This window comes from Physeter macrocephalus, chromosome 11 (genome assembly GCF_002837175.3).
Source record: "Physeter macrocephalus isolate SW-GA chromosome 11, ASM283717v5, whole genome shotgun sequence".
In the NCBI taxonomy this organism is placed as follows: Eukaryota; Metazoa; Chordata; class Mammalia; order Artiodactyla; family Physeteridae; genus Physeter; species Physeter macrocephalus.
Window position 1 is genome coordinate 57,199,216 of NC_041224.1, and position 24,647 is coordinate 57,223,862.

At 40.8% G+C, this 24,647-nt stretch overlaps 1 protein-coding gene across 5 annotated transcripts in view; it reads left to right on the forward strand.

The window, feature by feature from the left end:
* Positions 1-24,647, forward strand: part of ZNF609 (zinc finger protein 609) — a 243,763-nt gene that overhangs the window by 269 nt on the left and 218,847 nt on the right. Inside the window, exon 1 of one of the 5 annotated variants that reach the window (XM_055088031.1) lies at positions 8,987-9,031. The exons of 2 other annotated variants lie outside the window; for them this stretch is intronic. The gene's annotated coding sequence lies outside the window, so the exon portion shown is untranslated. Of the gene's footprint in view, positions 1-8,986; positions 9,032-24,647 lie in introns of those variants that run through there. 2 more of the 5 variants (XM_055088030.1, XM_055088033.1) reach the window with 2 other exon arrangements.

Consider the following 24,647-nt stretch of genomic DNA (forward strand, 5'->3'; position numbering starts at 1 on the left):
TGACAGAGGAAGTGGGGGTTGCGGGGCCGGGGCGGAGCGAGGGGAAGGTGTGTATGGCGCGGGTGGGGGGCGTCGTTGCGCGGGTGGGGGAGGGGGCGTCGAGGGGCGCGGGGTGAAGTTCAGAGCGCGGCCAGGGTCGGTTCCGGCTGAGGGTAGGGGTGCCCGAGAGGGGATTAGGGTCTGGCCAGGTTGTGGGGACAGGCCAGAGAGTTTCAAAGGCGAGTCTGGGTATCTTGAGGGGGCCCGGGGCGACTGGAGCTAGTCAGGGAGTTAGGGGGGTTCAGGGTGAGGGTCTGGGAGCAGGACGTGTGCGCAGCCCAGAAGGGGGGAGCAGGGTGGCCGGGAGTGTGCAGTAAGTAGGTTGTGGGTGTGTACTCCTTCCAGTCTTCAGGTCACATTTACTCCTGTCCTTTTCTTCAAGATGGAGGGATTCCTGGGCCTGGCCTTAACTGCTATCCTAGTACCCCCGGGAGGGTTTGTGACCCTGTCCTGTTTGGAAAACCCATGCTGCTCTCTTTTCCCTTTATGTGTAATTACGGTTGGATCATCTCTGTGCTTTGCTCAGATTCTCCTTCCTCCCTCTGGGGTTGAGGAGGAGGAGACACATCTGACCAATTAATGTGTGTTTGTGAAACAGGCAGCAGCAAACAGTCATTTCAGGTTCTAGGAATTAGGCTCACACAGGGTGGAGAGATCAGAGCCCTTCAGGGGGAATATTTCTGAAAAAATCACAGATGATTAAATTCTCTAAGAAACAGCTTCCAACCTAAATGAGAGTGGGAAAGATGGGGAAGAAAGCCTGTCTGTTTCCAGCCATGTGTCCAGAGCCCTAGGGGTTGAGGAGAGTCCCCAGTCCCCTACAGGCCTCTCTTTTCTGTATGAGGCTTTGCTCTGCAGCCTTGAGTTAATTTCACCCCTGCTGCTTTGTCTTGGGGGAGGGAGTGCTGGTTTAGGCTGTTGTGAGGAGATGACTGTTCTGCTGCCACACACAATAGTCGTGTCATTTTATCGGGACTGCTACCCCAGGGCTGAGAACTGCTGCTGCAGAGATAAACCGGTCCCTCTCACCCGCCTATTGTGTACACAGTGAAGGTCATAGGTTCAAGTCTTGTCTGAGAGCTTTGGACATGCTCCATCTCCCAGGCTCCTCAGTGCCATTTTCTTCCTTTTCCAGACTGGGGCTTGCCATTGGAGGAGGCCAGACAGAAAGGCTCTTCTTTTTGAGTGAGGAACAATGCAGAGCTCATTGGCACACATTTTTCAGAAGAATAGGGAATGCCAGCCATGTTGTGCCTGCCTCTTTGGCTAGCCTGTACTGAGTTGAGGAGGAAGAGTGGCTGGGAGACTCAACCCTGATGTTTGTGTCACACTTTTAAGGAAGAAGACTCCAAGGGGAGGGTTTTACTCTTGTTTGAGCCAGCATATTTAAATCCTTTTTATAGCGATGGGACACACACAAAGATTTTTGTTTATTCGTTTAGGAATACCACTAAAAACCTGTGCAGGGTTAAGATAGGGAGTCAAGGACCAAGTACCTTTTTAATGGTGACTTCCTGGTCAGAATAATTGCACAACAAAAAAGCCACAGAATTTGCCTATCTGGGCAAGGGCTGGGGAAAGGAAACAACTTTCCTTTTTATCTTTATTTTAATTCTGGTGAAAGGAGATGACTTGTTCATTGTGTAGAAAATCCATATGTGCTTCTGTGTTAGGGAGAAGTTTGCCAGAGAGATGAACATAAAAAAAAATCATTTGAGATCTTGGGAGTTACTAATGAGAGAAGGATGAGAACAAGCTAGAAGGAACCCTGTCCTTGCATTTACCTCATAGAAGTGCCCAGACAGTATTTAGGTACTATTAGTTGGGTAAAGAATTATTGGGGGCTAGAAATGAGGTTTTCCTTTAGGACATTAAAGAAAACTTTTCTTTAAAAAGAGATTAGAAATCAAGCTCATTGTGGGAGGACAGTTGTACACAATATACACTGTACACAATAGCCAACCATTTCCTAAAGAGTGTTGTTGAAGAGGAACTTTAGCCTTTGGTTGTGGTAAAGGTCTTTCTGAGGCCCGAACTCTGACCACGTTGCCTCCCTTTTCTCTTTCAATGAGTTTCTTAAAAATGATGGCTTGCCACTTAGGTGTTGGGCTTTGTTAGGAGGGAACAGGTTGTTCTGACCTTTATGTTTCTTGATGACAGAACTGTCTTAAAGTCTTACGAGAGGTGTTGTCTGTCTTTAGACTGTTTCCAACTATATGTCCTAGGTCTCTGAGTGAAGTCTCAGCTAAACTGAGTCCAAAGCTTTTTGCTCTTGGGCTGTTGGCATTCATTTCTTAATCCTGTCAGGTGACAGTGAAGGCAGAAGCCTCAGATTAAATTTGCCCTGATTAGATTTAGTGGTTTCAGAATTGGGCCCTTGCCACAAGGAGTCTTATAAAAGTCTTCTGACTGTGACCATATTTCAGAGAGCACTTTGGATTTTTTTCCCTCAGCTTCTTGTTAGAAAATGTTTCCTTGTGAGAGGTCTAGATAGCTGGACAGATTATTGCTTATTTTTTGTGAGGATATGGAAGCATAATTTTGGCTCCTGGTAGTAATTATGTTGCAATTAGCATATAGCAACTAAATGACTGGAACAGGATAATTTGTTGAGGGGTTTACTGATTGCTCTGTGAAGTGGAAGTGCCACTCCTTACTTATTTGACTCAGAACACTACTGCCTGGGCTCAGCCGTGGAGACTTAACAAGTACAGGAATGATGTGTGGTCTCTAGAAGTTCACACTGTGTTTTCTCTCTCATCACTGCCAGGTATTATAGAACCTTCTAGTGCCACTTTCTCCTGCTCCATAGGTAGCTAAGCAATTGTTATTTCCCTTGTGGAAACTGGTCATGGATGGGAATACTGCCAGACAGATGGGGCCACTCTGAGATGAGGCAGCCTTATGTTGTGTGGCAAATTTTCTTTTAAGCAGCTGAATTCTCTCTTCTGCCTGATTTTTTAAAATCAGATTCCTTTAAAAAAAAAGAAAAAACAACCCTGCAAAATACAAAATCACGTAGTGTACTAAATATGCCTTCGTGATATCTCATAAAAGTTGGCTGTGACAGACAAAATGAAGAGAGGCGATGCTGATTGGCAGGTTCTGGGCCCACTAAGGGTCAGTGAAGGACTGTTTTCACTAAGGAACAGGTAATTCACCAAAGCACCTGCCTAGCTGGGCATGTGGAATTGGCAGCAGCTGTGCAGTTGCAGAGGGATTATTGAGCAGGTGGTTAAAGAATCACATGCCACAGTGACAAGAAAATACTTGGTCTTCTGTGGTTTAGGTTCAGTTCATATGTGTGAAATTCTTCTTTGTTTCACGTTTCTTAATGCCTGATACTGGTTTGTTAGTGAGATGATAATGGAATAGAGAAAAGAGATTCTTCCTTCTCTCTGTGTTTCTTTTAGATTACTGAGTAGCTTGCCTTAGACATGGTCCTAGACGGCCCTATTGTATTTCTGTGAGTTCTGGCTTTATGCCCTATGAATGGGAAGGGAATAATGGTAATTCAGTATTTCTAGCACTTGTTTATTAGGGGGATAGGGAAGGAGAAAATTCTTTGCTTTTAGGGTGGTGAAAAGGATTTAGCTGCTGGGAGGATACCCAGGTGCAAAGGATGTAATTGACTTTTTGTGTTAAGTCTACCTGACATATCTTACTCAAGACTTTCGCATGTGTTTTTATTTTATGAATGTAATTCTCCATATGAAGTTTGTACCTCTTCTATTGTTTGTTCTGTTCCATTTTTAGTTTCTCCCAGCACCTTTATAACTCTTTTTTTCTGGCTTTGATATTAACATCACTGTTAGAATCAAGTCATCATCAGAGGGCCAAATCATGCTAAGGAAGTATCTCAACTAAATGTTTATCTTAAAAACAAGTATAGCATTTCCTATAACTTGGAGGAGGACTTTCTATTTTGAGGTTTTCTGCAAATTCCCAGATTTTCCTTCTAGGTTATCATCATCTTCTGTTAATATCATTTTATTTTTCTTTCACATGTTCATGTCACTATAGTAGGCAGTGGCGTAGAGCCTAAAATTTATAAACAAACAACTTGGTGTTTATTTTATGACTTCTTTAGTGTCCTCCATTGATTTTCTGTATTGGGCTGACAAGCTGTGTGCTTGAAACACACGCACGCACACAGATATACACAATCTAATTGAATTCACAGGTTATCAATTAACAGTTGATTGACAGCAAAGAAGTGACTTTAACTGTTTTGGAGTTCAGAAATCCCTTTTCCAAGTGAAGTGAAGGCTCTGATCTGTCAGAGAGATTGAGACAGAGACTTAGGTAGATGGCTGGCTGGCTGGCTGGATAGATAGATTGAGTTTTTTGATTGATTTAGGGAAAAGGGAGGCAAACAGTATGACTGAGGCCAGGGCCAGTGGACCACTACAGAGACAGGGACATTTGCAAGAATCTGTTTAAACCTAGTTTGCAACCTAGCTTTAAGTAGGAGCCTAGCAGTCATTTGTATAATATTCATTTCTGGGAAAAAATATAAACTTCTTTATTTCCCCATATGAAGCCATCGCAGCTGTTTGTTTTAAACTGTTCACAAACCACCATGTATTTTCCTAGCATTCTCAGTAGTTTGCTTCCTCATGTTTTTCCCCCTCCACCATCTCCGCTCTGAAGACTTCCCTAGCAGCCTGGAAACACTCTAATTACTGTAGCTATTATAGTCACAACCCAGATCTTCCACCTCCTTCCCACTCACCCCTTTCTATCTTCCTTCCCCCTCCCCTTGCTCTAGCAGCAGGAGTTGAACTGCAGTCTCATGAGCACAGTCAGATCTATGAATGAGCTTTATATCTTGTCAAGGCAGAACTCCAGATCCAACAGGGCTGATTTTTCATGGTTCTCTTGCTGTTTGTTCTTGGATCAGAGTCCCAGAAATAAGAGATGGCAAATACCTATTAGGTCATATCTAATCCATCACTCAGGAGCAAACCTGCGATCTTTCTCTTGTCTCTGTGAGAATTTTTTCCTTTCTTTTGCAGGTGAGAGCTGTCTGATGCCAGGCAAGCTCTGAAACTGCCTTCTTTTTATTGTGCTCTCTGGTCATTAGTGTCAGGCCAGCGTTGCTCCCTTGGATTTTTATTCTTATCCCATTTTCAGGATTACTTGCTCCCAGCAAAATCTCCACCCTCTTCAACTTCAGTCCTCTCTTCTTCTTTTTTTTTTTTTTTTTAAATTAATTAATTAATTTATTTTTGGCTGAGTTGCGTCTTTGTTGCTGTGCACAGGCTTCGGCGAGCAGGGGCTACTCTTTGTTGCCGTGCGCGGGCTTCTCATTGCGGTGGCTTCTCTTTGCGGTGGCTTCTCTTGTTGCGGAGCACGGGCTCTAGGCATGCGGGCTTTGGTAGTTGCAGCATGCAGGCTCAGTAGTTGTGGCTCCCGGGCCCTAGAGCCCAGGCTCAGTAGTTGTGGCGTACGGGCTTAGTTGCCCCGCGGCATGTGGGATCCTCCTGGACCAGGGCTCAAACCCGTGTCCCCTGCGTTGGCAGGCAGACTCTTAACCACTGCGCCACCAGGGAAGCCCCCAGTCCTCTCCTCTTGATTGTTGGCACCACATTTTTGGGTTCCTTTTGTACCATCAAGTTATCTATGCCAGAAGTTACCACTTTTCAGACCTTTGCCACAAGAGTCATTGTGGCATTCTCTTAAGGAGTTGCATTTGATGGAGCACAGGACACATTCCCAGCAGGTGGTAATTAATAAAATGGCTCAGAAAATATGTGCGAGGTTGTGCCCTTAAGAAAGCCCCGTACTGTATGAACAAATGCTCCTTCTTTCTGTTTGAATTGGGGTATTTCCTATTCTAACCCTTTGTTCTCTTTAGATGGATGAATTTTATTTTTGTGTGGCTTAGTTATTTTGTGTGGCTTAGTTACAATAACTAGTTAATACTAGTTATTTTCTGATTTAATAGTGTAAAATGTTTATTTGCTAATATAGCTTTTCAAAGCATAGAGGAAAAAGCACAGAATTGCGAATCATAAAACCCAGATCCTGATCACTGTTTTGCCTCTGACTAGCCGTGACTTGTGCTAGTCTGTCCTGTTTTCACTTTCCTTATCTGTAAAGTGAGCATATTAGACATGATCATCTCTAAAGGTTCCATGTATTGTTGAATTCTATGCTATCAAGATTATGATGAAAGAATGGAACAAAAATGGTTGATGGTTGACATAAGTGGGCAGTTTTTTATTATTGTGTGGGTATTCAGGAGGGCAAATAAGTGCAGCCTTAGTTCCTGGGGGCTTGACTCTCACTCCTCTTTGATATGTTTATAAAGTTTATGCTGTGTTTTTTTTTTTATGAAGTCATTTTCTTTTGGAGAGTCTTGTACCTTCATTCTGCAGGTTCACCAGTTTGTCAAATATAACTTTTTCTAGTCTTCTCAAGCCATAGGAATGGGGATCAGAAAGCTGTAGAAAAAGAACCTCAGCTTGGGAGAAAGAAATCAAACCTGAAAGGATTTGCCTGATATCCTTAAGAAGTAATTTTGTATATTCAGTCAGGAATCTAAGATCTTTAAATCTCTTATATCTGAAATCTTGAGCCAAGGGACTGATTTTGGAGGTGGGTTGGGCATTTTTCCATTTTTGTCCAGTTAGTGGAAAACCTACTTGAATTAATTTCTTGGGATTGAATAAGAGTTGCCCACTGTTTTGTTTACAAAATAAAAGTGTTATTTTTAATGCTCAAAATGCAAAATCTGGCAGTTTGACCAACAAGGGGGATCTCTGAAATACACACCTAAATGGGACTGAGCAAATTAAAGCTAATGGGTGACTTTAGGAACTTTGAAATTGGTAGTACAGTTGACCCTTGAACAACACAGGGGTTGGGGCACCAGCCCCTCCCCCAGGGAAGTAAAAAATCCTCATGTAACTTTACAGTTGGCCTTCCAATATCCAAGGTTCCAACCAACTGCAGGTTGTGTAGTACTGTAGTACGTATTTATTGAAAAAAATCCAGATATAAGTGGACCTAAATTACAGTTCAAACCCATGTTGTTCAGGGGTTAACTGTGATGTTAGAAAATCTTTGCTTTCAAGCAGTTTAAAGGAATAAAATTGTATAACCTAGTTGTTAATTCTCCAAGTTAGGATTTTTATCAGCATTTCCCAGTTAATTTTTGGATTTGGAACTTCCAATAGCAGCTATTTATTGAATGTTAAGAAGATGATGGTCTTTTAGTCTTTCTTTCTTTTTGGGGAATGTGTTTAACATGGCAAAATCACATGTTTTATCTACCTTTGAACATTGGAAGAAGCATTCACTGTTCTTAAATTTGTACTTAAAACATCCATCTGTCTGTAATAGAAAAATTCAGTGGGAGGAACTGTTGTTTATTTTGGACTCATAAAAAGTCCTGGGAGTGTTTTGCTTTATTCCCAGCCATCTGTAGCACATTACTAATTTTCAGGTAATCTAAAGGTTATTTTGAGAAGTGTTCCACTTGAATGAGATTTTTTAAAGATTTGTATTAGAAATATAAGTGGCTTTTGTAGATAGTTTTTTTTTTTTTAAGTGTTAAGTGAAGGGTTTTGAATTGGAAAGTGACCAGAGTAGGTGCCATGCAACCCTTGGAAATCAAACCACACCATGATTGAAATCCAAGTCTGGCAGTTAGGCCACATTGCCTGCTGGTACTGCATTGCATGCTGATACAACATTGCATGTTGGTACCTGTAGTTTCTTAGGCTGCAGTTCAGTATTTATAGAGTAAGGCAGCAGTGTCTGCTCTATTCTATGTACAGATTAAAGCCAGAGGGCTTTTGGTATGTTATCTGAGTGTTCCTAGTAACATTCCTAGGTAAGCACTTTGGGTTTGGTTAAGATGAACTTTTATTCATGTGAGCAGAAGTGAATGTTCAAGAATGTCCCTTGTAAACTTCAGTTACAAACTCTGAGGTTTGGTGTGAAACTCAGCAAGAATGGTATCAGAAGTGGAACTATAGAGAAATTGGAATTGTGAGGCTCATGGAGTCTATGAATCTGAAAGGTATAGTGGGAAGGGGAAAATTTTTTTTCTACTTGGTAATTGCTTTTTTGGGGGGGGTAGGAGTTTATTAATTAATTTATTTATTTTTGCTGTGTTGGGTCTTCGTTTCTGTGTGAGGGCTATCTCTAGTTGTGGCAAGCCGGGACCACTCTTCATCGCGATGCGCGGACCTCTCACTATCGTGGCCTCTTTTGTTGCGGAGCACAGGCTCAAGACGCGCAGGCTCAGTAGTTGTGGCTCACGGGCCTAGTTGCTCCGCGCCATGTGGGATCCTCCCAGACCAGGGCTCGAACCCGTGTCCCCTGCATTAGCAGGCAGATTCTCAACCACTGTGCCACCAGGGAAGCCCTTGGTATTTGCTTTTGAATGTACCTCCAGTCCATCATTTCTGAAACTTGCTTACCCTTTTCTCCCCTAAGCATTACAGTTCTTCCAGTTGCCATGGCACAAAACTTTGGGTTCATATTTGATTCTTTTTTCTTCCTTACCACCTCATCTAATCATTCACCAAGTTTGAATCATTCTAGATACTTTATCATTTAGCTTCACCTTTTCACCTGACCTAGTTCAGGCCTTCATCTGTATATTATTGTAGTAACCTCATGGTTAATGCTTCTTTCTGTATTACCTACTACATACTACTGCAATATTATTATAGATTTTATTTAGTTAGTTAGTTAATACAGGCATCCCTTGTCTTACTGTGCTTCGCGGATACTGCGTATTTTACAAATTAAGGGTTTGTGGCAAGCCTGTGTCGAGCAAGTCTGTTGGCACCATTTTTCCAGCAACATTTGTTCACTTCGTGTCTCTGTGTCACAATTTTTCTCCAATTCTTACGGTATTTTAAACTTTTTCATTATTATTATATTTGTTAAGGTGATCTGTGATCAGTGATCTTTTATGTTGCTACTGTGACTTGCTGAAGGCTCACATGATGGTTAGCATTTTAAAATTAAGGTATGTACATTATTTTTTAAGACATAATGCTATTGCACACTTAATAGACACAGTATATAATAAACATAACTTTTACATGCACTGGGAAACCAAAAAATTTGTGTGACTTGCTTTACTGTGATATTTGCTTTATTGTGGTGGTCTGGAACCGAACCTGTAATATCCCCAAGATATGCCTGTATTTATTGAGCACTTATGTGCCAGGCCAGACATCATCTCTGTCCTTTCAGGACTTACACATCTAGTTGAGGAAACTAGCAATCATTTAATGAATGTATGATTATGAGCTGAAGTGCTGTGAAAGGAAAGAATTTGTTACTAGAGGAATATGTAGCAAGGAGTCCCAATGTAGACTTTAATTAATTAATTTATTTATTTTTGGCTGTGTTGGGTCTTCGTTTCTGTGCGAGGGCTTTCTCTAGTTGCGGTGAGTGGGGACCACTCTTCATCGCGATGTGCAGACCTCTCACTATCGTGGCCTCTTTTGTTGCGGAGCACAGGCTCCAGACGCGCAGGCTCAGTAGTTGTGGCTCACGGGCCTAGTTGCTCCGCGGCATGTGGGATCTTCCCAGACCAGGGCTTGAACCTGTGTCCCCTGCATTGGCAGGCAGATTCTCAAGCACTGCGCCACCAGGGAAGCCCCCAGTGTAGACTTTTATAAATGCAGTTCTCATTATTTCACTTCTTGCTGAAAACTTTTAATGACTCCTTACTGCCTATATATGCCAGCACTCAAGATCCTCTATAATCTGACCAACGCTGGCCCTCAATCTTATTTTTCTCACTCTTTTTCCAGCCATTCCTTCCACTTACCCTGCATTTTTCCGTCTCAACACCTTAGTTTTTTTCTTTTCTTTTTTGTTGGAATGCCCTTCCCTGCTCCAAGGCATTCAGCTTTAAATCTGACCCTTCCTTCAACCTACCAAAAAATTTCATCTCCCTCCTGAAGACCTTCTTAACTTTCTTCTTCCCACCCGCCTATATCTCCAGAATTGATTTTGTATTCCTCTGTATCTCTTTAATTCTTTGCTGGGATCTCTGTTATAGCACTGTATCACACCTTGACTTTATTTATTTATTTATTTTTCCCCATTACGCGGGCCTCTCACTGTTGTGGCCTCTCCCGTTTGCGGAGCACAGGCTCCGGACGCGCAGGCTCAGCGGCCATGGCTCACGGGCCCAGCCACTCCGCGGCATGTGGGATCTTCCCGCACCAGGGCACGAACCCATGTCCCCTGCATTGGCAGGCGGACTCTCAACCACTGCGCCACCAGGGAAGCCCACACCTTGACTTTAATCATATGTGAATATATTTTTTTCCCTACCTCATTCTAACCTCCTTAGAGACCTGAGTCTCCTGTTTCCCATGGCTTCCACCCCAGTGCTTTGAATATAACTTTATGTGTAATGCTTGCTGAATTGAATTGGAATTTGATTTTTGGAAACAGAAACTTCTTGTGATTTTTTTTTCAGACCTTCTTTTAAGTTAAGGTAACTTCCATTTAACACATTTTATCCCAAACTGAATAACCTAGGAACAAGGCACAGACTGTGAAAGCCTTTAGAAATCCTTCAGACTCAAGGACAAGCATTTGTGCCCTTTAGTGCCTGCAGCAGTACTGTGGTTCCATATATCCTAGCTGATGGAAGCCTTGAGGGGAGGGGGAGAGGTAGTACATGGCAGACAGAAGCAATGTAGGTCAGTCACGGGAGCCAGACTGATTCTGTTAGAGGGATATAGGCATGGTTGGGCCCTCTGGGTATTGTTGACCTCCAAGAGATCTTTTTAGTTTTTCTTATTTACTTCTTTCGTTCCATAAATATTTATTGGATTCCTGCTATATGTGAGGTCCTGTCCTAGCTGCTTAGGATCTATCAGTGAACAAAATAGACAAAAAAATCCCAACCCCATGGATCTTGTCTTTTAACAAAAGGAAATATAAATAAGCATAATAAATAATTATATAGTGAAAGAGGGTGATAAATAATGTGGGAAAAAATAGAACAGAGTAAGGGAGATTAGGAGTATGGAGGAAGGATAGGTGGGGGAGGTAGGAAGGTTGCAGCTTTAAATAAGATTGCGGTAGAGTATGTCTACTTCAGAGTAGACATCTTTGAGAATTGTGGTACTAGTGTGTTACTGGTCTGTTAGGCACTTCCCTGAGGGTGCTGAATACTCTTCTGCCCAGAAGAGAGATAGAGGCACTGCCTGCACTTGTTCCAAAGAGTCTAGCTGACAGTGAGGTGGAAAAATGTTCTTTTTTCTTGGCTGCTTCCCTGGCTGGCATTCCTGGAAGTTAATCATGGTGAAAACTGCAGTCATGTCTGGAAGACACCAAGGGTAGAACTGGAGGCCTTGTAGCCAGTTCCCTGAGGAGTGGGATTTACTCTTCTGTTGATTGGCCCTTGGGTGCCTAGAGTAATGGGTGAGTTAGGCCTCTGAGTTTTCTCCTTCCTCAGAGGGAAAAGCCCATTATCATGGCCTTCCCTCTTTCTAGTGAGACCTCAGCAACTTTGTTTGGGGTAGCTCGTTAAAAATAAGTTTTCAGGGACTGTACACATTGCTCCCAGCCTAAAAATTGAATTTTAAGGTTTGTGGTATTTCGACTTCCTCAGTGCATAGCTAGCTATGTTCTGGAAGTCTCAGTACCTAATTCATTAGCCTGAGGATGAAGATGTCTTATGATGTCTAGATGCTGTCTTGTTTGACTTGTGTTTTGTAAATTTTCTTATAGTTTCCTTGCTTGCTCTTTACTAACCCTTCTACTACTTCATTATTATTCCTGTTGCCTCTTCCCTTTTTCTTTACGTTAAGCTGACAGGAAACAGAAATCCCTTAGGCCAGACTGCCATTTTGGTAATTTGCTGGAACCTAAAATTCCTACCTAATGTATAAGAGATGTCTTATTTCTGTCCTTGAGTTATGTAGAATGCAGCTTGTGGACATCAGGCTCTCAGCACGTTTGTTATATTGTATGCTATTTGAGGTAGCTGAGAGGTGCAGGATACCTGTACGTCTATTTTTAGTTATTTATATCAGCTTGTGCAGTTGCAGTGCACAAGAAGACCTATTTGCCATTCTGAAAAAATGTGCTATTTTTGATATAAAATTTTAGAATAAAGGTTCTCAATGAACTTGGGGTCGATGCTAAGAAAAATCTGTTAACTTTTAGGCAGATATGGTTCTAATGTTAGGCGAGCCTCTAGGCAGATTTCACATTGCTTTTCTTTGTCAGGATTTGCTGCATATCAGACTTGAAGTCATACGTCCTCACCACATACACTCAAGTGGTACAATAACATATTACTGATACTGTGAACTTTAAAACCAGTGTCTGTTAATTCAAGTGTGGTTTGTTTTTTTCTCTAGTGGTTAAAAGGGTTTCAGTTTAACTGACCAAGTTGTTTGCTTTATTAGTAAAAATGGTTTAATGTTTCTTAGTTTGCTAGTGATAATTGCTTTTTTTAGTAGTATTGTTTCTGTGGTTTGTATTCGTAGGCCCTTCCAGTCTTAACAGCTAGACATCCTGGCAGTGTGGATTTCACATGAGTTCCATAACACTATCTGACAAAGAGGGAAATGCAGGACAGTGTCTGGTAATATTCTTTTTCTTATGGAACCTTCCTATAAGAAAGAAATTCAGTTTTAACAAGATTATATTGGGATACGTAATATAACAGTGACATTTTCTTCCAACAACAAGTTTATAATATATTTTACCTGAATTTGTGATCTGAAGCATTAGATTTGTTTTAAAGTGTTACATAAACATGATGAGTGCCATTTCTCTCATCCTCATATAATTTTTTTCCCTTCTCCTTTCTTGGTAGGCAAAATAATGATATAATGGTTTGATTCACATCTCAGATACTTGATGGAAGGAAACTAATCGTTGAAATGTGGTGCTTCTAGGCTCTGCACTTCATAGAAATGCTACAGGTTGCAAGGGATTAAATTTGTATAAGGATCGAAATCCTTACTTAAATAAGAATGTCACAGTCCTAATCACAATAATGTGGCTGAGTTGAAATTGTTAAAGGAGATTGGAGAAGCTGCAGAATTAGGCCAGATAATAATAATGTGGGGTTTATTTACTTATACATAGATTGGTTAAATACTTCATTGACAGCAAATGTGAAGATGTGGTTTTGAGTAAGATAAACGACTTCACACAGTTGGCAGTTTTAGATCCCATAAAGCAAAGAAATAACCTGGATTTTGCTTTGAGGAACAAACAAGAATTGATAAACGTTTCTGTAAGTCAACACTATTTAATAGTAATCATAATCTTGATTAAGCTCAACATTCTTCAGGGAGAGCAGGAATAAAATCTATCATATGGAGATTCATTTTTAAGAAATTGAGCTGCGATCAAGTATGTGCAGTAGGAAAAGTGGAAAGATTTTAAAAAACAACCCACCGGAAGTTTAAAGACTTAAAAGCCATTTTATTAGAAAGCAAGGGATCAAAAGGACCGTGCAAAACAGATGGTCACTTGGCATAGTCTCAGAGGTTGTGAAGAGGAGAAAAGCATCTTTAAAAAAAATTTTTTAAACATTTTCATTCAAGACCAAAGAAGCCCACAAAGTGATGGTGGTTAGTCACACGTGCTGCCTAGAAATTAGGTGAAAGAAAAAAAGATGAATTAGTTAAGCTGTTTGCTCAACTGATAGTAAGAGTTTATGTTTGTTTTTGCTTTTTTAAGAAGACATGTTAAAAATGGAAAGGCAACTAGAAAATTGTAAGACTGCTTGATCATGATGTGAAAGATCCATTCAGGGATGAAGACGTTGGAGAATTTCCACTTCTGTTTTTCCCGCTTCCCAAGCAGTTTAAAGCTTCTGGTCAAATGATGATAAATGCTTAACTTTAAAAAAAAATTAGGACACGAATTCATCTTTTTTAATGCATAGAAAGCACGGAAAAATGTACAGAAGTCCCTGGAGTTATCCCAGAAATAGTAATATTTATTTAGTCTTTTCAATACATTTTTTTCCTAGCTGCCTAGGCTTTTCTTGATCATATCAGTAAATTTGATGAGATTAAATCTATCTACCCAAGAATTGAGAAAGAATTCAAGGATAAACTGTAACTCTTAGTGAAAGTATATCACTTCATGTTTTAAGTGGCATGGTCATTACACTAAGGGACTGGTGTAGATATGTGGCTCTGTCCATAGAGGGTTTGGAGGTGGAGGGAATAAAATCTATATTAGAAAATTGAAAAATGTAAATTAAAGATTGAGATGACTTGGTATCATTCATATCATTTACTGGGGCCAAGGCGATGGGTTAGTTTACATAAGGAGAAGTCACATATGACAAATCATGGACAGTTGTGTGTGGACAGAGTTGTTACCAGTGGACATTGTTTAGTTGTTTTTTTTTTTTTTTTTAATATTTATTTATTTGGCTGTGCCGGGTCTTAGTTGCGGCATGCAGGATCTTCGTTGCAGCACGCGGGATCTTTAGTTGCGGCACGTGGAATGTTTTAGTTGTAGCCTGCGAGATCTAGTTCCCTGACCAGGGATCGAACCCAGGCCCCCTGCATTGGGAGTTCAGAGTCTTAACCACTGGACCAGCAGGGAAGTCCTGGCACTGTTTAGTTTTAAAAGACTTTCTGTTAAAGTCAGGCCAAAGACTATTTAAAAACTTTAGTCTTGGAATGGGAGAAAATGTTTTGTTGTGCATTAGCAAACTGACTTTCTGACATTAAACACTTCTGTGTAGGTCCACAGTCCTTTCTCTGCAGTTCTAAAACCCCAAAGTTCTGAAAGTTTTTTTGTAAGGTAGGCACAAACCTGACTTCAGCTAATGAGGCTATTTATAACCTTTTTTGGTTGTTGTTCTATTTCAAGTAAATATTTATTCATTTTGTTGTAAGAATATTAATGAGTTTCTTGTCAGGGTGCTGTTCCAGTTTCTACTGAGAGTATTAAACTGTGTATGGTATACTAATTATCTCAGCTTTTTATAGGTGAAATAACTGAGGCTGAAATAAGTGACTTGCCCAAGATTCTTACACATCTAGGGGGGAGTAAAGAGTAGACTTGAGCTTTTGCTACCTCCTCCTTTGTTTTGTTTTCCATTGTACTGTTCTGGTTTCTCATGACTTTACCTCCAGAAACCATCTTGATAAGTTCTTCTGGGTGGAAGGGTTTAAGCAGTGACACTCATTTTATTTGACGTTTTAATAAATGTTTTACAAAAGTGACATATTCAGGTTTTCTCATGACATTAAGCTCTTTCAAGTACTTAGGTTCCCAAATTGTTCAAGATTATACTTCCGAAATATCTTGGCTGTGTGTGGGGAATGAAAACTAGACGATGAGCTTCAGTGTACATAGTATTACATTTAAAAGAGGCAGAAAGTCCAGGGGACTTCCCTGGTGGTGCAGTGGTTAAGAATCCGCCTGCCAATGCAGGGGACACAGGTTCGAGCCCTGGTCTGGGAAGATCCCACATGGCATGGAGCAACTAAGCCCGTGCACCACAACTACTGAGCCTGCACTCTAGAGCCCACGAGCCACAACTACTGAGTCTGCGCGCCTAGAGCTGGTGCTCCGCAACAAGAGAAGCCACCGCAATGAGAAGCCCACGCACCGCAATGAAGAGTAACCCCCGCTCGCCGCAGCTGGAGAAAGCCTGCGCACAGCAACGAAGACCCAATGCAGCCAATAAATAAATAAATAAATAAAAGAGGCAGAAAGTCCAAACCACTTTGTTAGCGTGAGTAACTTCTAGCTAACAATTATAGCCCCCAAAGGAGACTAGAAATCTTGGTAAGCTATTCCTCAAAAAGTTAGCTCAGTGTGCTGCCAGGGAAATGCTAGGCGTCATTAGGAAGAGAACTAAAGAAAGATAAAAATAAACTTCCCTCTATACAAAACCAAGGTTTGTCTTTGTTTGTGATACTGTGTGTTCTTTTCATCCCTAAGAAACACATATCAGAGCTGGTGACCAAATGAGATGAAGGCTTTAATGAAGACATGTAAAATGAAAAAAAAAAAAAATCTTCAGCTTTTAAAGACAGAGGTATTGTCAAACCCTATCAGGCAATGAGAAGAACATATAGACTTGTTCACCAGTTCTTAGAATCCTGTATTGGATAGAGAGCACCTTTTCAAATTAGAAATGAATTTAGCTTAATTATTGGCTTGCTCTTATCAATAGTAAATAAATAAAATTTAACTAGAGGTAGTTCTACTACCTCTACTAGAGGTAGTAGAAATTTTAAAAAGTGTCTGGAAGGTTTTCTTGTGTTTTTTTTTAATTAAAACTTCTTACTTTAAGATAATTGTAGGAGTCTCATGCAGTTGTAAGCATAATACAAAGGAATCCCTTGTACCCTTTACCCAGTTTCCCCCAGTGGTAATGTCATGCAAGTATAGTACAATGTCACAACCAGATATTGACATTGATACAGTCCACCCAGCTTGTTCACATTTCCCCAGTTTTACTTGTACCCATTTATGAGTGTGTGTATTTAGTCCTATGTAATTTTATTACCAACAGTCAAGATACAGAACAGTTCCATCACCACCAAGGTACCTCACATTGCCCTTTTATAGCCACACCTACCTCACTTCTGCTACCCCTCTTCCTATCTCATGAGATTTTTGATAAATTATTGGATTAATATATTTTATAATAACCTTTCAAGGGGATCTAGGAATATTTGGGGGAGTGTATCCTTAACTTTTTATAAAATTATTTTATTTTTTAATTTATTTTTTCAGCATTCCAGTTTACTGTATTTATTGTAATGGAGTAATGACCCCTTTAAAAATCAGTGTCCATTGATGGACAGGAAACAGCTATTACAATGAAACTAAAATATTTGAATGTTACAAATGAAAAATAAAATTAAATATATAACCTCTGTCTGAATAGGAATTGCTTTATGCTCTCTTAGAACTTTGCATCTATTTCTTTTTAATGAATTATATGGAACTATAATAACCATATAAAATTATTTTAAAATGTTTTATTTATCAGATTAATACATGTACTTTTTTGTTTTTGTCTTCCCATGAACTTTATATTAAAGTCAAATAGTAGTATGGCTTTCAATGAAAATCAGTAATCCACTGTTTACCCCTTCCCATCACCAAGTCTCACTCCCACTAGGCACCTGCTTTAAAGTTTTCAGTCTTTTTCTTGTATTTACTCCCATATTTCTAAGTAATAAATAATATACACTCCTATTGCCCTCCCCTTCTTATCAAGTCAAATGTTTGGTTTCATCAGTATCCATTATTTATTGTGTTAAGTAAATATTTATTATTGAACCATTTAGTATACTACTATTATGTTTGTTTGGTTTTTTAAATTTTAGTTTGGCTGCATCAGGTCTTAGTTGCGGCACGTGGGATCTTTCATTGCAGCATGCAGGATCTTTTGTTGCCGCCCACGGGCTTCTCTCTAGTTGTGGCGTGTGGGATTTCTCTTCTCTAGTTGTGGCATGCGGGCTTCTCTCTAGTTGTGGTATGAGGGTTTTCTCTTCTCTAGTTGTGACGTACGGGTTTTTTCTCTTCTCTAGTGTGGCGTGCAGGCTCCAGGGTGCGTGGGCTTTGTAGTTTGTGGCATGCAGGCTCTCTAGTTGAGGCGTGCGAGCCCAGTAGTTGTGGCGCACGGGCTTAGTTGCCCCACGGCATGTGGGATCTTAGTTCCCCGACCAGGGATCAAACACGCGTCCCCTGCACTGGAAGGCGGATTCTTTACGATTGGACCACCAGGGAAGTCCCCTGTTATGTTTTCTTATACAACTTATGTTTTTTTCCAGGATTTAATATCATTAAGTACCTCATTGTTTTTGGTTTGTTGTTATTAATTCTTTCAGACTCTCCAACAGATCTATAAATTTCCTCACAATATAGTCAAACACATGGTAATCCTTAAATGTAGTTCCTTCCCTCCCTCCCTCCCTCCCTCCCTCCCTCCCTCCCTCCCTTCCTTCCTTCCTTCCTTCCTTCCTTCCTTCCTTCCTTCCTTCCTTCCTTCCTTCCTTCCTTCCTTCCCTCCCTCCCTCCCTCCCTTCTTTTCATCCCCCTAAATATCCTGTGGGGATTGATGGCATGATTCCCTTTTACTGTGATCGCATAAAATGCTATTTTAGGACCAGGACCATGATCCAGTAATACAGTCCTTTTATTCATAGGTGTTTACTATTTTACCTTTTTTTCTTAATATAATGTGCATATGATAAAGTGCATTAAGTACACCAATCTTAAGTGTACAACAGTTTTTACATGTGTATATAGCCATATAACTTCCATCCAGCTCAAGATAATAGAACACTTCCAGCACCCCACAAGGTTCCCTCATGCTTCTTCCCACTCAGTAACCTCCTCCCAGACATGACCACTTTTCTGACTTCTGTCACGTTTGATTCATAGATGTTTAAAATGTGTTAACTGAACGTTTTAAGTCTGATAGACTGTATCATACATTTAAGTACGAGGCTTCCAAGGGATTGGTTATGTCCAGAACTCCTGATTTGTGGGCTAGCCCTATTTTGGGTAGCACCTATGCATGGATGAGACTGAAGGCTGAGAATACTCCAGAGCAGTTAGGCCTTTTTTTAAGAAATGTGGGGACTGGATTGTTTTCTTACTTTTCCCCTAGACTCTTGATAAATCTGTATCCTTTATCTGTATCTTAGAAGAAAGAGGGATCCACACTCTGTTCTAGTAAGTTTGAAGACTGTTGGGTAATTGAGACAGCTTATAACTAGTGACAAATCAAGCTCAAGTAAGAATGGAGATGAGAAATGGCAGCCTTGGCAGTGTTATGATTCTGCCCATTGAGGAAAGCAGTGTTCATTCACTCATTTATTGACCAGAATATTTATTGAGGGAGCACTGTGACCTAAACACTGTTATTAGGATACAATGATGAGCAAAAGAGATGCAGCCCCTTGCCCTCAGGATGCGTGCAGTCCAGTGGAGGAAACAAATGTTAATCAAATCATCACACGCACTGGGAGGTAGGATGTGAGCAGGGAATGTCTGAGGTAAATGCCAAAAGGCAATAAGGTGGGAATGGGGTGCAGAGGACAGAGTGTGGCCATGAGGTGAGGCTGGAGAAGTCAATCTGGCTTAGATATCCTAAGGAATGTGTGTGTGAATTCCACCATTTTTTATGGTTAGTCTAACAGTGTAGATACTATCTTTTTTTCTTTTGGCCGCCCCACGCAGCATGTGGGATCTTAGTTCCCCAACCAGGGATCAAACCTGTGCGCTCAGCAGTGGAAGCACGGAGCCTTAACCACTGGACTGCCAGGGAAGTCCCTAGATACTGTCTTTTGATAGAGAAGTTTTCTTTGTGTGCTCTTTAGAGTTACTACAGGATAGTGGTTAAGTAAGAGACTTAGGAAGGGAGGTGAGGTCTAGAATATAAAAATGAAGGTAATTCCTCATGTTTCCTGGAAAGTGCTTAGGTTTTTTTTGTTTTGTTTTAAAATATTTATTTATGTATTTATTTTATTTGGTTGCACCGGGTCTTAGTTGCACCACGTAGGCTCCTTAGTTTCGGCAGGCAGGCTCCTTAGTTGAGGCTCCAGGGCTCCTTAGTTGTGGCATGTGAACTCTTAGTTGCAGCATGCATGTGGGATCTAGTTCCCTGACAAGGGATCGAACCTAGGCCCCCGGCATTGGGAGCGCAGAGTCTTATCCACTGTGCCCCCAGGGAAGTCCCTGCTTAGGTTTTTTCCTTTCCCCCGTTCCTATGAACCTGACCCATATTATTCCCTGTTTTAGAGGTGAGAAAAGCTCTGCCACAACAGTTCTGTGCGGAGGGCCAATTTCTTAGATCTCCTGATTCCTAAGCTAACTCCACTATTCACTTTTTTCTTGAGAATTTGACATCACCTCTTTCTCTTTAGTACAGAATGTTTACCTCTGGGGAAAAGAACTAAATTATAAAGGGCAACATAGCCCTTCAGTTGTTAGGGGAGGGGGGATGGGAGAGCTTTATTGTTTACTTTAGATTATCTTTGCCTTCTGCTTATACATAGGCCTTGGTAAGGGTTTTCTCTGTGAACCAGTTCCACCAATGAATCCCTATAGGGTTGGGACCGAATTATTTACATGTTTAGTATGCTGTTTAGCCTATTTTGAGATGTATGCTGGCACAGAGCAGTATTGACAAACACCAAGGCTCTAAACCTGAGCCCTGTTGAATAGCTATGTCTAGTGGAAGTGTCATTTGCTTATGTGAAATGAAACAGGTCAAGCCTCATAATCTTACTCTGAGACTAGCAGCCTGTGAGGACCATAAAACTATTCATGAGGCGCAGGTTATAAACACTGAGGGACTGGGAGATGCTACACTTTTGCTCTTCTGTCCTTAGGTGACACATGGTCAGATGAGCCCTGTTGAATTGGATCCATCTTCTCAAATTGGCACTCTTAGTCTGTCTTTATCTGATCCCCATTGGAGATATAAGCTGAGAGCTATGGTACTTGAGGAGATGACACAGTTCCTTTGTTGCAGTAATTAATGTAATAAATTAAGGAAGAGACCCAAAGGAAAGTTGATTGTTTCTCGTTAGAGCCCCAGTTGGAAATTCAGTTGATTAGTGAGCTCTAATGTGGCAGCTGGAGAGGGAGATGCCTGTTCTTCCAGCTGGGTAAGCTCAGAGTCACCACGGATGGTTTACATGTTGTACTAGCCTCACCTGAGGCTGGCTGAGTATGTGATTTCAGAGTAGCATCTGGAATTCAGGGAAGATGGTATAGTTTGGTTTTCTCTCAACTTTGTTTTATCCCAATGCTTTATTGACAATTCCCTGGGGCATCAAACCCTGTGAACCTCACACAATTTAGTTTTGAAGGCCTGTCAGGGGGTTCAACAACCTACTGGACTGGAACAGTTGGCAAAAGAGATAGTCCAGATGTTAAAACCATGAGCTTTGAGTTTGGTACCTTGGCCCTAAGGGATTTTTGAAGCAAGATGGAGTCTTTTTGTCAGTCACTATAGTGTAGGATTTTATGAGCCACATCTGAAGGTAGGAGTAGCCTAAATGGAAAACCAGAGTAAGTGAAAACCACTGAGTAATTGAAAGAAGAAAAGATTGCCATTTTCTTTCATAGAACTCAAATGGATATCAGTACTACCTGTAATTTAATTTGTAAAATTTTTTTAATATTTATTTTTCCTTTATTTTTAAAATACTTTAGATCTCTATACAGTGTATAACCTTGAAGCAGGCCTCTTTAAGTTGAGACCCTAGAACATTATGAGAATATTTGGGTCATTTTATACTTTTGAGTTGTCATATTTTTCAGATTTGGATCCTCATAATATGCTTAGAACCATGATGGATTCTCCCTCCATTTTATAATAAGAAAATTAATATTTAATGAAGCAACTTGGCTAACATCCTGGCTAGGGTCATTGGAAATCTGAGTCCAGAAATCACATCTCTTGGTTCTCAGCTCAGTTATCTGTGTTCTACACCATGCTGCCTTCCTAGAATTGAGTGTAGCATATTTTTCTTTGTCCATATAGCTTTCGGTGAGAACTAGCTAGCCAGACAGATCACCCGCACACCCAAATGTGTGTGACCTGTGTGGTCGCAAGCAGAGTATACTCACTCAAACACAACTGTCACTTGCTTAGACCAAAGCCTGTAAGAAGATTGATCCAAAAACTGTAACAAGAGGGGAGGACAGATAAATTTACACTGGGAGAGCATTGGACAGTTTGCTACTTAGACCAGATTAGCTGTAAGTAATTGGCAGTTAAAGAGATCCTTTCTCTTTGATGCCCTCTAGGATGGATACAGAGCTCTATCTGGGCAGAAGGAGAAGTATTCTTCTTCATACTGTGTTTGGACATAAGTAGGGTCAGTTGTTGCTTATGTCCTCTGGGCAGAGGCAGAGACCTTGCGTGAAGACTCTTTTTCTCATTCTTAGTCTGGAAGAGAGGCCTTGCTCATTACTAAGGTAGGGAAGTGGTGTAATCTATGGCATATGCCCTAATAAAAAGCAATTAATGACCTGAAATGTGTGGTTACAAACCAGTCTGTGGGCTGGGAGTCTGAGAGATGGAGTTGGGTTCCAGAGAGGAAACTGGAATTTGAACTTTCATTGTTATAGATACAGGGTATGAGGAGTGATTGTCATGGCCTCTCTTGGTCCCTTAACTATATCCACGCAAAGAGTTCTCAGTGATCAGGTGCAGAACAAAGCACAAATGGCACTGGCAAGTAATTCCAGAGTTTGGTGAATCATAGTCCTAAATAGCAAAGTGTAGTACAGTTAGAAGGAGAAGAGAGAAGAAAATATATCCAGAAGCTCTTGCAAGTTGAAAGTACTTTGTGGTCTCTGTAAGGTATTGGTTCTCCTGATATCTGCACTTTATCTGCCATGGAAGCAAGAGGTCAGTGCTTTTCATTTCCAGCTACCATGTTAGTTACCCTCCCTCCCGGGGTTAAACATCTCTGCCGTGACCTGTCAGAGAGTTTGATTATTAGCTGTATAAAGCCAGGGATGTGGTAGGGAGCAGATGGAAAGTGGTCTGGCTGCTGTAGCCAGGCTGATTAAAGAATCCTTGGCAATTTTTCAGTATATCTTTGGAAAGGTACCACCAAAGTTACTATGAAACCTGCTGGGTTTGGTAAACTGAATTTCTGAGAAGTCACCTGGTTGAAAAGTGGTACTTACTTAACTCACTCAGAAATTAGAGGACAGTGGCTTTCTATAGAACATCAGGACCACTAAATATCAGTCCTCAGGATATGTTTTCTTTGTTTGCATCCTGGCCATTCAGAAATTCTGGGTAGTTTTCTAGTAGGGAAAGCACTTTTAAAAAAAAAAAAGTTATTTATTTTTATTTTTGGCTGCATTGGGTCTTCGTTGCTGCACGCGGGCCTTCTCCAATTGCGGCGAGCAGGGGCTACTCTTCATTGCGGTGTGCAGGCTTCTGATTGCGGTGGCTTCTCCTGTTGTGGAGCGTGGGCTCTAGGTGCGCGGCCTCAGTAGTTGCAGCTCACGGGCTGTAGAGCGCAGGCTCGGTAATTGTGGCGCGTGGGCTTAGTTGCTCCACGGCATGTGGGATCTTCCCGGACCAGGGCTTGAACGTTGGCAGGAGGATTCTTAACCACTGCACCACCAGGGAAGCCCAGGGAACGCACTTTTTGATAGGTACATTAATAGAATTTCAGATTTGAAAAAGGCCCTGGGTATGTCCAGACTACTCCCTATCACACATAGAAGAATTCTGTAATTTGCTTGACAGGTGATTATGGTTTTTCTGGTCACTACTTTCAGTGATAAAGATATGGCTTCATTAAGCATTGTGGGTCATTGTTGGGAATTCCAGGGTATTACATTTTTTCCTGAGTTAAACATCTGCCTTTCTGTAACTTCTACTCACTGGTCCATTTTATACCCTCAGCATCACAGAATAAGTTTCTCTCTTCCACATTGCAACCATCATATATTTGAAGCTAACCAGCCTATCTCCCTTCAGCTAACTCCTTTCCAGATTAAAGAATACCAGTTTCTAAGACCTTTCCTCTTACGAAATGGCTTTTTCGTGTTTTACTGTACTCTAGGATATCCCTCCACTTAATGAATATCTCACTTAAGATGTGGAACTTGAAAATGAGCACAGACCATCAGATGTTCTTTTCATCTCCAGCTCCCTTTTAAGAAGAAGCACAATTTAAAAAACATGTTAACAGCAATATTTCTTGCTTACTAGAAAAAACAAAGCAATTTGCCATGACATATGGAATTGGGACAAAAGGAATTTGAGGAAGTGTCTTTCCTTACTGATGTTAAGGCTGAACGTTCTAGGTTCAGCATTATTACAAGCATTGATTTTGCCTCATATCTTTTCCAGGAATATCTGCATTGAGTTTACTCTTAAGATTACAAAAATCATTTGGTATTTCTGTTTACAAGAATTATTCAACTTTATGCTACACTGAACCGATTTTAATGCTTCAGATAGTTTTTAACAAAGTGGATATATATATGTTCTTACATAACTGAAAATCTGTTGTTTTTACATGTGACAAACAACTTGACTCAGTGACTCTTGAAAAATAACCTTTCTCTTCAAAATTCTTTGTAGATTTTTCATTCTCTTTTAAGATTTAATATTGCAGAGTAGTCTGAGGTTGGCCTAAGTTTTGTCCTTTGTAATTCAAAAATTTTGTTAGGATGTCTGCATGTTTGGCTTTTTTAAAAATTGATTTTGCTGAAAAGGTAGTGAACTTTTTCAAGATCTTTTTCAGCTCAAGGTGTTATTCATATATTATGCCTTGATGGGTTGCTTTTCTCCCATTTGTTCTAGTCTCTTCAGTTTTGCTTTGAGTATTAAATACTTTCTCTGTCTTTCAATTTCCCTCATTGTTTTCTTTTTGCTGTCCTTTTTCCTTTGCCTTCTGGAACAGTATCTCAAGTTTTCTTGTAATTTACAGATTCATTTTCCACAGTTTTAGTTCTGTGCTTTTTTTTTTTTTTCGGTATGCGGGCCTCTCACTGCCGTGGCCTCCCCCGTTGCGGAGACGCACAGGCCCAGCGGCCATGGCTCACGGGCCCAGCCGCTCCGCGGCACGCAGGATCCTCCCGGACCGGGGCACGAACCCGCGCCCCCTGCA